Source organism: Salvia miltiorrhiza, chromosome 3 (assembly GCF_028751815.1).
Source record: "Salvia miltiorrhiza cultivar Shanhuang (shh) chromosome 3, IMPLAD_Smil_shh, whole genome shotgun sequence".
NCBI classification, from domain to species: domain Eukaryota; kingdom Viridiplantae; phylum Streptophyta; class Magnoliopsida; order Lamiales; family Lamiaceae; genus Salvia; species Salvia miltiorrhiza.
Genome location: NC_080389.1, coordinates 17,394,253 through 17,407,708, shown reverse-complemented (window position 1 = coordinate 17,407,708; position 13,456 = coordinate 17,394,253). Strand labels below are relative to the sequence as shown.

Below are 13,456 nucleotides of genomic sequence, written 5' to 3'. Positions count from 1 at the left end.
AATAGATACACTCATTATTTAAAGAACGTTAACCATATATATATATATATATGTGTGTGTGTGTGTGTGTATTCAAAACAATTAATGAAATAAACCTAGATAATTTTGAAATATTAATAATCAAAAGATATATAAATTTATTTACATATTCGCCAAAATAATTGTTATAATTTTTTTAATATAGCATGCATTAAAAGTAAAAATGTTTTATTTAAAAACCAACAATAATTCAACAGAAATTCAATGGTTACAATTAGAAAGGGTAATTGCAAAATAAATTATGAATTGAGTCCGCTTATTTCGAACTCATGAAGTTGTATACTTATTTTTCACTTTCACCCTCAGTTTTAAATATTTTCAAATAAATACTAAGTTCTTAATATTTACAATTGGGGCTTCCCAACACAAAACTGAATAAGTGTTTGGGAAAATACATGTACATGCAATTATAATTTATAATTTAAAAAATAATTAATATATCTAATTAGTTGGATGAGATTATTGAGTTATCGGTTCATAATAAATTGTAACGTTAATAATTACATAATGTCCTATTAATAAATTTTAATACTATAAAATAAATAGAAATACATAATTTAAAAAATTAAAATATTAGAATTATACAAAAATATAAATTTATTGAAGTTTGAAATTCAATATATAGTTTGAAGAAGAATAACTACTTTATTATGTAATAGATTAAAAGAAAACTAAATAGATAATAAATATGCTAATTCTCGGCAGTTTTAATTAAGGAGATTAATGGGTAATCAATTTTGACAGTTTTAATTTGTTAGTGGGTAATTTTCACTCCAATTCCAATTATGTCCTTCAAATTGAAAGAAATTATATTTACTTTGCTTTTTATATACATAAAGATTAATATAAATTGAAGATTCTTCGTGATGAGCTACTTATGTGATAGTTAGTTAGGCTTTAGTAAAATATAATGATATAATTATATGCAGTCATACATGAAATCAGAACCTTCTTCCACTGCGAACTCAAAAGAACTTCATGTTATTTTGGCTAAGTCGGAGCTATCCGAACTTACTAGTTTGACTGAGTCATTTCGACTCCAACTCTGTTGTAAATGTTTCCGTCATTATTAATGATTAAGTAAGTTTCCTCATTGTTTATTTCTTATTCGTTCAACCCCTTTCTATCCCGCTTCTTATCTCCAACCCTTGGTCATGGTTTCCCGGCTTAATTATCCTTAATTAAGTCCGGTCGTGACATCACCACTTTTTATCTTTTTACTATTTAATTATACTTACCTAAATTCTTGTGTCAAAATAAAAGCGGACATTTGTTATGGGACAGAGGGATCAAACTTTATCACAGAATATGAAGCAAACGATTCCTGGATTAGTAAGATGAAACTAATTTGTGCAGAGGTTTAGTGAGTAGAGAAAATAATAGAAACACAAATTCCTTCTTCTTTTTTAGTATTTACTACTAATAAGATAGGATGAAAATTAAACTAGAAAGAAGTATATATCAGGAGAAGAATAAGAGATAACTAACACGTTGTAGGACCAAAAACAGTTCTACATACTATAGAGGTTTGGCTGCTCAAAATTCAATAGAAATACGGTTTATGACTACTATAAAGCATGCAAAAGTCGATGATAGGGGAAAGCTAAATCTTATAGCAACTGCAATCCAAAAGATAGAATGTGACCTGATGAATGCTGTAATGAAATCGATGGTACCATCAATTGAAGAATCAAAAGATCATGAAAAAGGAAGGGAAGAAATATTTAAGAAGGAACCCAAGACAAAACCAAAAAATAGAAAGAAAAAAAATAGGCAAGAAGGCCATGTCAAAGGAAGTGGGAGAAAAAAAAAAAAAAAAACTAAAAAAACCAAGCAAACTGGAGTGGCGGAATTACAAGTGCAGCCTCATGAAGTGCAAGGAAGAGGGAAACGAAAAATCACAAGAAAACTTCTTGATGATTATATTGACATTACAAGCGATGACGATAAAGATGATGATTGCACATTGAAAAAATTTATCTCTGCAAGCAAGAATAAGAGAAAGAAATTTTCTCCGACCATCAAAGTCAAAGTAGAGAAGATTTGATGTGAATATAGATTCACATTTAATAGTTTAGACTAATTAGTAGTTGACGTATTTGCTTTTACTTTTTTATTTTTTAGCTACGAGCAATATTTGACTTTTTTCAATTCAATAGGTAATATCAAATTTTATTCACAATCATTTTTATAATGATATTTTGAGTATTGCATTAAGTATGATGTTAACTTTTAGCATAATATTAAACTATCAAGCATAACACGTGCAACGCACGTTTACTCTGCTAGTTATCTATAAATGTACGTAAGATGTGATCACATTATAATGTAATAGAAGATCCAAATTGATTGTTGAGAGGCCTACTTTGCCACAAGGACAACTGTTTGTAAAGTAAAATAATGTAAACAATAATGTCAATCCACGCATACATTCAACTTTGAGAAACACATGATAACGCAGTATACAACATTCATATTTATTTTAAACTAGCTAGCTTGCAAAAAAGTAGGAGCTTATCAACTATTCATGTCATACCCCGACTTTTAATCCCTGATTAAGGGCTTAATTATTAATAATTAGGGTTTGACATCCATTAATAATAAAACTGGTTTGATTTATCTGATGTGATTTAATCGTTATATATGTGTTTTAATGTGCTTAGTTAAAGAAAATTTTTATAAATGCGGTGCATAAGTTTTAATTGGTGAGTTAAGTGTACTTATATGAGCCACATGAATTTTAAATTATGCATGAAGTCATGAATTTTATCTAAATTTGATAGTACATGTAACACCCCGTACTTTTCCCTATGTTGTGAGTAGGGATGGCAACGGGCTGGATCTGGACCGGGTCTGGCCAATACTAGATCCAGATCTGTTTTCATATACTAGATCCAGATCCGTGGATCTGAAAAATTTGGATCTAGATCCAGATCCGTCAGATCCGCGGGTCTACGGGTCCAGATCCATGGATCTACTATTTTAAAATTATATTAAAAAAAATCACAAAATCAACAACATCTAATTTACATCATGAAAAATATAACACAAAATACTTTTATCTAATTACTTTTAGTTTTTATTCTTTTGAATATAATTTATTTATTATTTTTAATTTAGTTAATATTATTAGTAAACTGAATATAAAATATAAAAAAAATATATAAAATAAAACGGATCCACGGGTCGGATCTGGGCCGGATCCGAATCTAAAATTTCAAGATCCAGATCCGTCGGGTCCAAAAAATTGAGATCCAGATCCATAAAAACGGATCTGGATCCACGGATCTGGACCGGGTCCAAGATCCACTGCCATCCCTAGTTGTGAGATAATGTCTTAACACTATTGAGAGTACTGAGATGTCAGAGAGATTGACTGTCCTATTAAGAAAATAGGAATAATGAGTTGGAAATAGAGTCGAGAAAGAAAGAGTGAAAAATATTGATAAAAAAAAGTCGGTCGAAGAGACGTCTAGTTTGTCTGTGTTTGCCGACTGCTTTGACGTGATATTATGTTGGGAACCTTGTGGAATATCCTAACCCTTGTTTTGATGATACCAAAATTCATAGGACTTAAATGTAATAGACTAGAATCGTTTTGAACTCAAGTGTTAGAGTTCGTTTCTAGTTTAGTTGCGGTGTCAAAGACTGAAGACTGAAGACTGAAGAATGAAGACTGAAGACTGAAGACTGGAGTTACCAACTGAAGTATCAGTTGAAGAATCAGTTGAAGACTGATTATTTAATGCGCGCCATAGACTGATACTAAAGTCAAGTATCAGTTGAACATTCCTCCTAGGACTGATCTTCCAACATTCAGAGGAAGCCACGTACGCTCAAGTACAGCCGCATTAAATGCAGAGATATCTCAATATCTTATCTCTGCAGAGGTCATTCCTATCTGGTGGTTACTTTTCAGAGATGTCACATCTCCTGTCGTTCAAAAAGAGCCGTTTCCACACAGACAAGGAACCTCGAAGATTGAAGCCTCAGCCCAAATTCGAATTGCTCTCCAACGGAAGAAATCTTGAGGACGATTTACGCCAACGGATCTATTCAAGAGTTCTCCTACAAATAGCGCTCGAGGATCACTTCAATCTTCACCGATTCAACAACATAAGCTGAAGCTCTGCCGAAATAGCTACTCAGCCCAAAGCTTAACCGCTCAAAGCTTGAATCGAAGAAGAGAATTTCAAAGCCAAAATCAGTCACTGCTGATTACATACATTCTCTTAGACCCTAGGCATATATTCTGTGTACTCAGAAGCCAAAGGTCAAACTTGCTTCAAAGAACTTGTTCTTTGTAAGTATAGTTGGCACACGTTTAAACCTCTCCCCCATAAGAGTGTTTGAGTGATTCGGAGATTCAGGAAGGTACTCTGAACTCTGAAAGAGAAGTCTGAGCACGAGGTGTGCTTAGCAGGGAAATCCTACGCGAGTTGTGTAGGTGCGGAAATCCTATACGAGGTGTGTAGGTGGAGAAATCCTACGCGAGGTGTGTAGGTGCTGAAGAGAGTTTATCTTCAGTTCACGGTTTGCAGTGCACCAGGCAAGCACTTGCGGAGTGGATTGTTGGTCTGATCAACCAGCCGTGGATGTAGGAAAGAGTTTTTCCGAACCACGTAAAAGTCTCTGTGTTATTTACAGCTTTCAGTTTTACATTCTTAACTGTGCTATTTCTATTGATAAAACTGAACACTGACTAACTGCTAGAGAAACCTTAATCCAACTATCTGCTCCACCGAGGCTATTCGAAACTAAGTTTAATTTCCGCTGCGTGTGATATCAATCTGACTGAACTATCCTCTGATAGTAAGGAAGAGTGATATCATCTCTATCTTTGCAAACACGACTGAAGCCCTTACGTGGATCAGTTAAGTTCTTGTGACTTAACGGATAACTCTTTACTGAAGAGCTTTCAGTATCAGTCGTCAACCCTGTTGGTCAAAACTAATTTCGGTTAAACAGGTGTCTGGTTTGCTTGTAAAGTTTCTTTTCTATCTCTGACTGAGATCCCTCTGATTGAGGTTGGTAGATAGACTAAAAATAGCCTATAGGTGTATTCCCCCCCCCATACACCTATTCGAGACCCCCCCCCCGGACCTAACATATTATGTGAAATTACGTGACTGATTGATTATGTGATTTTCGTTACTTGTGTCTTTATGAGCAAGTTATTATGATTTTTATTTGAGGATTATAGCACTTGGAATTTTAATTAAGTTTCCAAAGCAAGTGCAGTTTATTTTTACCAAGAAATCGAATGATGCCGGTTTATGGAAATTTTTTCCAAACAAAATATTTTCAAATTATTTTTCCTATGATGAGGAATATTTTAATTGAGTGAGTGCACTAATATTAGTGCCATATTTATTTTAAATTTTGGTCACAAGAGTTTTGTGTTATAGCAATTCATTAATTAGTAATTAGTCTTTCATGATTTTAATACATGGTTTATTCCTACATCACTTACTACCTTACACACACATGATTATTTTAACCCTTTGAGCATGTGCTTAATTACCCACTTGCCAAGTGGATTGCTTGAGAGAGTGTAGAGATTAGAGAGAGAGACTAAGGCATTTAATGCCATATATTCTCTAAGATTTACAAATCTTTCATAAGATTACCAAATCAATCCATATCTTACAAAGCAATTCTCTCTCTCCTTCTCCCCCACTTTCGACCACCACCTTCTCTCCCTCATCTCTCACTTTCCTCCATTGTCAACCATTAATGAAACCTTCGGAGCTTCCTAAAATCATACCAAACACACTAATCCACCACTAAATCTTGCCTAAACACCTTCAATCTCATTGAATTCAAGAGAATCCTTGAAGATTGGCTTCAAAGCTAGAGAGAGAAAGTTTGATATTTGGTGTAAGTTTGGGTAAGTGATCATTTAATCCATGGATCTAACTTGTATGATGTTATATGTGAGTATATGATCATGATTGAGCAAGAAAATCACCCAACTTATTTCTATGAAATTTTCGAAAATTTGGGGCTTGAGACCCTACGAAATTTTGTTGTTTATTTTCTTGAATTGGCTTGAGTTATATGATTATTGATGATTATTGAGTTGATATATATGAATATCTTGATGATTAGCCATGAGATATAGATTTTTCTATTAGATTAGTTTACCTAAAATTTGGGATGTTGAGATCCTATGGATCAATTGATGTATTGATGATGGATTTGAGTTTATGAGATTATCTAGATGATTAATGATGGATGAGATTGAAGCTTGAGGTTGAGAAGTGAAAAATGAAAAGTGTTAGTTTGAGGAAGAAGATGACATACATGTGTATCTATATGTGATCTTGTTTTATGACGTTGATTTGTGCTAATTGGTAACCTAGGATGTTAGATCTATGATTTGATCAATAGGTTATACATGATTAGTGATATTTTCAAAAGATTTAGTTTAATAAAAACTAGGGTTATTAATAAATCTATGTGTTAATTGTGTGAAATCAGTTAAGTATATAATCTTGAGCATTTAAAGAGTTTGAGATGAGATTTTGGTAAATCTCGTAGGCCTACTGACCTACTGTGATCGACGGTTTGTCGATGTCTAATAGCTTTGGAAATTTTATAGCAAGTCCCTACATGAGTCTTGAGTACCCAACTTCGTTTGATATTTCTTTAAAATGCAAAACCCAAACTGCACATTACTACCGAGAATTTCAGAGAACAGGGGAAAGAGTCATTCATTTCAGTAGCTTCCTGTGTGATCTAGCTTTCCAAATTTTTATGGTATTAATCTTATTGTTTTATCTAGATATCCACCAAAGTTGAGCCCAGTTTGACAACGTTTACTAGTTTTAAAAAATCCAAGTTTTCGATTGCTCAAAACTGCCGAATATGGTAGATCGTGGTAAAAACGTCATATCTCTCAAAATACTTGGATTTTTCGACTCTACTTTTTTTTATATGAAACTAGACTCGAAGATCTTTCTTTCGGTATGAGTCTCGAGTCCAGGAAATGTCGGAGTCAGAACAGATTAAATTTTAAAGTTGAATCAGTGTAAAAACAGAGCATGTTTTAATGATGTTTGATTGTGATTCTTATGTGCCTTATGTGTTGTGTTGCCTATGTGTTTGAATGAGATTAGACGAGCCTTATATGAGAGATAAATCGAGACTTAGAACCATGATTTTCTTGAAACCTATCCTTGAACTTAAGGATTTGAGATGAGTGGAGAGTTTATATAGAGTGGAGTAAGGAGATAGAATATGAGATAAGAGTAGGGCTATCGATCGGTTCGGGTTCGGTTACCCGTACCCGAATTTTCGGTTACCCGAACCCGAAATTGCCTAATTTCAATAACCGTTCCCGAACCGTTTTAGAAGTTCGGTTACCCAATACCCGCTTCGGTTAACCAATTGGGTTATTTGGGTATCCGAAATACCCATTTAAAAAATAAAATTCAAATAATTTTTGCTCTATCTACTCTAAAAGAAATTACAAATATATAATATATATGTAAATTTACAAATATATAATATATATTTACAAATATATAATATATTTGTAAATATATTATAATATATATGTAAATTATTTGTAAATTTACAAATATAATATATTTGTAAATATATAATATATATTATATATATAATATATTTGTAAATTTACCAATATATATTATAAATTTACAAATTTATAATATATTTGTAAATATATAATATATATGTAAATTTACAAATATATTATATATAATATATATATATATATATAATAATAATAATAATAATTTACAAATATATATATTAAATAATTTACAAATATATATATATATTAATTTACAAATATATAATATATTATATATGATATATTGATAATATATATATTAAATAATTAATAAAATAATTTTCGGTTATTCGGTTAACCCGATCGGTTTTCGGGTTAACCGATAACCGAAATTTCCAAAAAAACAATAACCGAAACCGATCCATTACCCGAAATTTTCGGTTATTGGATACCCAAACCCGGGAATTTCGGTTCGGTTAATTGGATACCCAAAATCCGATAACCATTTAGACAGCCCTAGATAAGAGCATGAGTTAAGGCTTTATGAGTATGGATTTTAAAAGGATTAAAATGTTTTAAATTAATTCCATTTTAATGGAGTTTAAAATGCTTATTTAAGTCATTTATAAATGAATAATGGAATTTCGTATTTATTTACATGGAAATGAAATGTATAGAATGTTACAAGATGGTGCATGATTATTATTTTTTATGTGAACATGTGAATTTCTAAATGATATTAAGTTTAAGGATGTTGAATTCTTTTATTTCGTTTGTTATGTGGTTACGTGATATTATGTGGTTAGTCGATGTTATGTTGGTTTTTGATTGTTTTAATCGAAACGACTTATGGATGCTAGAACCCTAAAACACTAAAAGATACCCTAAGCACGTAGAATTAGACTTTGTCTTGTGACAATTTTCTTCACGAACTTACCGACTCTTCATCAATAAAGGTCCGGGCGACAGGAAGTGAAGCCGAAGAATAAGCGACTCCACGCTAGCTTAAGAACGTTTGAGGTGGGCATTACTTTTACTATACGTATATAGAGATCCCCTGCGTGTCGTAGGCCTTTTATACGAATATATGCATGAGATGATTTTAACTGTTAATTTCAGTTTATTATTATGCCCAAATGATAAATGACTCTTATGAAATGAAAATGAAAATGTTTATGAAATGATTGACTGCCAAAAATGTTTATGTTTTTATATGTATCCTATCTGTGTTGGTTCGCCAACTTTATAGGAAATCCAATTGGGATCCTATGCTAGACAAAGGTCGCTAGCTAGGGTTAACATGTACACTCATGGAGACCGCGAGTCGCTTGCGACCGGTCTTGGCGTCCGTGGTAAGGAGGCCTCCTTCCCGGCGCGTGACAGAAAGGAACAGATATGGATCATATGAAGGAAAATGATCGGCCGATAGACTTTATGAAGGTAAAAGAAATATTTTTAGTAAGCGCAGGTCTTTCAAGAAAACCCATGTGTGTTACTGTTTGGCAGTACAATTTATATATGTATGCATGTTGTATTTTCGGCTATGCCACTGAGTATTTTTATACTCAGCCCTGCATGTATTTCTAAATGTGCAGGTTGAGCACGCGATGGAATGGATTGGTGTTGAGCGGATTTCCCTTTTGATGGTTATGTAATGAAACCTTGAGTATGCATCTCCATATGCATAACTCACACGTTTTTCCGCTGCAAACACTCTGAAATTATTATTGTATTGTGGAACTTATTACTCTTTTATTTTGATTAACTTTCATTTGGGGTCTAGTCGCTATGGCAGGCTCGTTTGTAAATTACCCAAGCGGTTATATATATATATATATATCACTAGTTTGTTATTATTAATGTTGGTTACTTAACAAATCCCCTTTAATTTCCGTTTCTTATTGTTCACCCCAAGTCATAACCCCGGTTAACCCGTCACTGGGATAGTGGGCTGTGACAATTCATGCTTAAACAAACATCACCAACCATTTCACTTTTAACTCCCTGCCTCTTTCATCAGTCGAATATCTGATAAGTTGGCTAGCTCCTCTGCACTTGAAAAAGAAAAACATGGCTGCTAAAAATGGTGTCAAATCATTCAACTTTTATAAATTTCTTTTACATGATATGAAGTACAGAGTCAAGTTTGAAAGATCATATAAAAAATGCTTCAAACTAACTTGTAGGCAATCTCGTTTTGCTTTTATATCTGTGGCCGAGTACAAAAGAGATTGGTTATGATCATGGATCTCAATCAGTTCAAGTGTTGGAATCTTTCCAATATCAACTGGGATTTCAGACAAATATGGACAACGATGAAGCATTAGGCGCTGGAGCCTCGGAAAGTGGCTACTTTCAGTTGTCCAGTTCTGCAGATTTGATTCATCAATATGCAAAAGTCCCAGTTTCACAAATCCTCTGTCGATAGTTTTCCAAAGTTCCCCACTGCAAGCATAGTTCTTTAGTTTCAACACTTGAAGAGAAGGCAACCGGCCAAAAACCATCATATACGTCCAAGGAAGCCGCCATCCACTCAATTCCAACTTTTTCAGCGATCCAGGAAAATTAAATTTGGGACACGGTTGAAATGAACAATGCGTCTCCAATTTCAATTTCTCCAGTCGACTTAGCAAACCAAGACTACCAAAATCAAAGTAGTTTGGACGAAACTTCTCCTCTAACGAGTAGCATATTTCCAACTTTCTGATGTTTCGAAACTTACGCACCATACTAGAACTAAATACAAAGTTTGTTGCCAGAGAAAGTGTTTGGAAGTTTTTTAGAGAAGACTTTGCTGGATCTTTTGGATCGGGTATAGGAAGAAATGAAAAGGCGATGAGATGCCTTAATTGCTCCAGCTTCCAAATCTCCTCAGGCAAGCTAACCTCCGATCTATAAATAATTAAAGTCTGAAGATTATGAAGCTTTGATATAGCTGGAGGAACAATATTGCTAGGAATTTGGGAAGCAAGGTAAGTAAGATGAATCAAATCAAACACTTGACCTAACTCCCAAATTGCATGATCATTTCTACGTAAAACATGAAGGACCTTAAGTGACTTAAAATTCCCTATAGAGCCTTTGGGCCTATACCCTCTCTGTGAAATACATATAATAGAACGGGTGCATGAGCTATGCGTAGAGTCCTTAAGATCAAGATCATACCAACTAACACTTATGCGTTGATGATTTTGTAGCACTTGTGGAAGAAAATGCCTTCTCACGATAGGATTAGGAAAGTAATCCATAATAGGCAGAAGGAACTTCTCTTCCCCAGCCTGTCTTGAACAAAAGTCCCGAACCACACTATGAAACTTGCACCTTTTGATTTTGCCATCACTCTTCGTGCTAGTAACCAAAACTAGACTTTGTTCGACCAGCACCTCCAAAACATCTTCTGCCACCTCTTCCAACGTTTTAGATTCATCTCGACCTTCCAAAAAGCCCTCACCTACCCAAAGTTTGATGAGTTCTGAGACACGAATCTCATAATCTTCAGGGAAGCCTGCCATATACAAGAAACACTCCCTCAAATGTCGAGGCAAGTGTTTGTAACTCAAAGACAATAATATTGTTTCCAACTGTCCATCATTTGCCCCAATTCGCTTCCACAACTTTGGAGTTCTATCAATCTTGGATAAAAGTCCTGCCACGGTAACAATTGAAAGGGGCAGTCCTTCACAACGTTTTACATATTTTTTCCCAATATCTTGTTGCTCAACAGGACAATCTTGATCTCAGAAGACCTTCTTCTGGAACAAACGCCAACTTTGTTGGTCATCCAAGAAACGCATCATATGGATTGGGCTCGAAGAGTTAGCATAAGCAGCCACATTCTTTAGCCTTGTGGTTAACATGATTCGGCTTCCATTATTATCATCAGGTAATAGCCTCTGTATGTGATCCCAAGCTTCCGTACTCCAAATGTCGTCCACTACAATGAGATACCTCCTACCTTTTCAGTATTTGTAAATTTCAGACTCCTTCTCCTTGCATTGTAAATCACTCTCTGCTTGGATTCTCTTTCCTTTCTTCGAAGCAAGCAGATTTGAAAGAATGATTTCTACATTGTAATCTCTCGATATTGTGACCTAACCGTGAAAATCATAATGATAAGTAACGAATGCATCATCATAAACAATTTTAGCGAGTGTGGACTTACCAATGCCTCCCATTCCTACAATAGGGAGGACTTGCAGCTCGGATGAATAGCTTCTAAGCCATGACATTATCTGCAACGTATCTTCATCAAAACCAACCACGACATCCTTGCTTGTCGGTAAAGATCTTAATGATGAACTAACAGCAGTCCACTTAATTCTCTCCGCTAATCTTCCCAACCTGTTTGAAATGCTGACAGTCAACTCTGTTGCTACAGCAAGATCTTCATCAAAATCTTCACTCTTGAGTGCATATCTTGATGATGAACCAACAGCTGGAGAATCACTCAGTCGTTTTACATTGCTAACTGAGTCTTCAGCAGCTGACATAATTCTCTCCGCTAATCTCTCCAACCGGTTTGAAATGCTATCAATCAGCTCTGTTGCAACAGCTGGAGAATCATTCAGTCGTCCTACGCTGTCAACTGAGTCTTTAGCAGTTGACATATATCTCTTCGCTAATCTCCCCAACCGGTGTGAAATGTAGAAAGTCTGCAGTCTCACTGAATTTAGATCTTCATTAAAACCATCAAAATCTTCACTCTTGAAACCAACACTGGCAGAATCAACTGAGGACCTAATTCTCTCCGCTAAACTCAACAACCGGATTGAAATGCTGACAGTCAGCTCTGTTGCTACTCTCAGATCTACATCAAAATCCTTCAAATCTTCAACACGGAGAGAATAGTCGACTAAATCTCTAGCAGTCGACAAAATTCTCTCCACTCTCACCAACAGGTATAAAAGGCTGACATCCAGCTTTATTGCAGATCTTGATGATGAGTCACTACGCCTTGGTACGTTGTTGACTAGTTCGTCGGGACTCTTGCAGTAATCCACCACATCTCCGGCAGTTGAGGCGAGCTCCTCTGCCAATTCCCCCAACTGATTTGAAAGTCTCACACTCGCCTCTATCGACCCACAATGTTACACCAACAGGACCCAACGGTGATGAGCTCGAGAATGATACTATTACTAAAGAGGCTGAAGAAATAAGCCCAAATGAAGGAGGCCCAGCAGCCGAAGGGAAGCCCATACGCATGAAAGCTTTGCCATCACATTTCAAGGACTTTGTTTTGAGTTAGAGATAGAATCCTTAGCAGCTGGTCCCCCCCTCTAGCCTTCTCTCTTTTCAGTTATTAGTATCTGTTAGTGGCAGTGGCAACGGGCTTGTCGCCCATTTTGGTTATATATCAGTAACTTGTATCAGAGTGAGGATATCTGAAATGAAAATTATCTTCTTCTTCATTTGATTATTCTCTCTCTCATTGGAGTAAGGCACACTCGAAGTTGCCCTCTTATTTGATAGTGTATCATTTTGGTGCTTGCATTGCATTGAATTCGATGAAAGCATACACGTCCTATATATTCCATCAAATTGAGAGTTGAGTGATACACATACCTTGTGAGATTCAATTGTTTGGAATGTCAAGGTTGATTTTGCTATAGGTTGTGTTTATTGGTGAATTTTGTGCTTGATTATTGAAGATTTGAGAATTCCATTATTCTTTATTTTTCGGAGGCATCTATGAGCTAGAGTTCTTACCCATTCGTGTTATTGTTTGTGTTCTTCTCATTATTCGAGGACGAACAATGGATTAAGTTTGGGGGAGTTGATAACACTCATGTTTCCATGGTTTTTAATGTTATTATGATGTTAATTTTATAGGAATTTGAGTGTTGGATGATTGTTTTGTGCTTAATTTGCTTTATATTG

The 13,456-nt window shown here is 34.8% G+C and overlaps 1 long non-coding RNA gene across 2 annotated transcripts; it reads left to right on the top strand.

Annotated features, from left to right (window-relative positions):
* Positions 1-5,687: 5,687 nt before the first annotated feature.
* Positions 5,688-9,435, top strand: LOC131017925 (uncharacterized). 2 transcript variants are annotated; one of them, XR_009099929.1, is made up of 3 exons: positions 5,688-5,929; positions 8,536-8,599; positions 9,175-9,435. It is a non-coding gene; the product is annotated as an uncharacterized LOC131017925 (long non-coding RNA). The 2 variants fall into 2 exon arrangements; XR_009099928.1 differs by lacking the exon at positions 5,688-5,929 and having other exon boundaries at positions 8,113-8,599.
* Positions 9,436-13,456: the final 4,021 nt, after the last annotated feature.